Source organism: Chiloscyllium plagiosum, unplaced genomic scaffold (genome assembly GCF_037043375.1).
Source record: "Chiloscyllium plagiosum isolate Xiang-an unplaced genomic scaffold, Cpla_swu_hap1 HiC_scaffold_35, whole genome shotgun sequence".
Lineage (NCBI taxonomy): Eukaryota > Metazoa > Chordata > Chondrichthyes > Orectolobiformes > Hemiscylliidae > Chiloscyllium > Chiloscyllium plagiosum.
The window spans coordinates 43,952,507-43,954,069 of NW_028270173.1; the positions used below are offsets into that span (position 1 = coordinate 43,952,507).

At 43.1% G+C, this 1,563-nt stretch overlaps 1 non-coding gene across 1 annotated transcript; it reads left to right on the top strand.

The window, feature by feature from the left end:
* The first annotated feature begins 285 nt into the window (after positions 1 to 285).
* trnan-auu (transfer RNA asparagine (anticodon AUU)) lies at positions 286 to 359 on the top strand. The gene has a single exon. It is a non-coding gene; the product is annotated as a tRNA-Asn (tRNA).
* Positions 360 to 1,563: the final 1,204 nt, after the last annotated feature.

Consider the following 1,563-nt stretch of genomic DNA (forward strand, 5'->3'; position numbering starts at 1 on the left):
CATGTTCTTTATTTTCCATAAGAGGAATTGATCTGCCTCATCAAAAGAATTTTCATTTCTGTCGTTCAGGAAGTAATACAAAAGTACATACAACATTGACTAAATGAGAACTTGAGTGTAGTCATGATTTGGAGATGCCGGTGTTGGACGAGAGTGGATAAAGTTAAAACGCACACACCAGGTTATCGTCCAATCGGTTTAATTGGAAACACGAACTTTCAGAGCGCTGTCCCTGGACGTCTACGCTTTTATTCAGACTAGAGGAAGGAAACCCGGTTGTAATTGGTCTCTGTGGCGCAAGCGGTTAGCGCGTTCAGCTATTAACCGAAAGGTTGATGGTTCGATCCCACCCAGGGACGTGTTTTCCTCTTGTTGAACGCCACACTGCGTCAGTTTGTCGTGTGCCCGAAAGATCGAACCGCTTTTCAGACTGGAGGCCTGTGACCAGTGCCTCTGCTTCTCGTCATTTATATAAAAGATCAGTGCTGGTCCCATTGCTTTTTGTCATTTGTATAAATGATTTGGGTGTCAACATAGGAGATAGAGTTAGTATGCTTGCAGATGACACCAAAATTGGAGGTGTAGTGGACAGTGAAGAAACTTTCCTCGATTTGAGCAAAATATTGAAATCAGCTTCAAATTCGGATAGATTTCAGACCAAGGGAAGGTGGGACAATTTAACGATACAGTTGTTTAAAATATTCTTTCGGCCCAATACAAATAATTTCAGCTAGTAAGTGAGTAAGAAACGGTTGTCTGTTCTCCACATCATTTTGATCCCCGGCAGTTTCTGTTTTTCTTTCATGTTATGTGTTCACTATGAACCATAAAATGGAGAGTCGCGGAAGCTGGAAATCGGAAATTGCCGTCAAAACTCAACAAATTTGGTAGCGTCTGTGGAAGAAATAGAGTTCGAGTCCAGTGACACTTTATCAGTGCTGACAGCAATTTCTGGTCACGTTGCTACAGAATCATCTTGAACTCCAGACAACTTCACTCAAGGGGAGAACTCCTTGAGCGTTTCTCATACATGAGTGCTCATATTCACTCACATCTGCTTTGAAGTCGGCATTTCCGAAAACTGCTTATGCCAATAACATTTTCTCAGGGCTAACTTACTGCAACATTTTTTCTATTTCGGATAATCGTCTATCTATTGCGACTGCACATTTCAACAAAGGAGATGCCTGGCAGTTCGATCTTGAACTCTCCACCAGTTTGTCAGTACATTGCTCATCTGTCTGGATATCACGCACATCTAAAGAGATCGATTGGTTTCACTGCACAGCCGGTGGGATTGAGCCACACAGTCCAAAGAACAGCGTGATTCGGAGATGCCGGTGTTGGACTGGGGTGTACAAAGTTAAAAATCACACAACACCAGGTTATAGTTCAACAGGTTTAATTGGAAGCACAGTAGCTTTCAAAGCGACGCTCCTTCATCAGGTGTCGGATCAGCTGGTGGTTGCCTGTAGTGTTCCTGGTTGTTCAGTTGTCGGTACAGTTCCTTGCAGTTATCTGTTCTATTCTGAATGACAACGGCTCCTCCTTTATCTGCTGGTT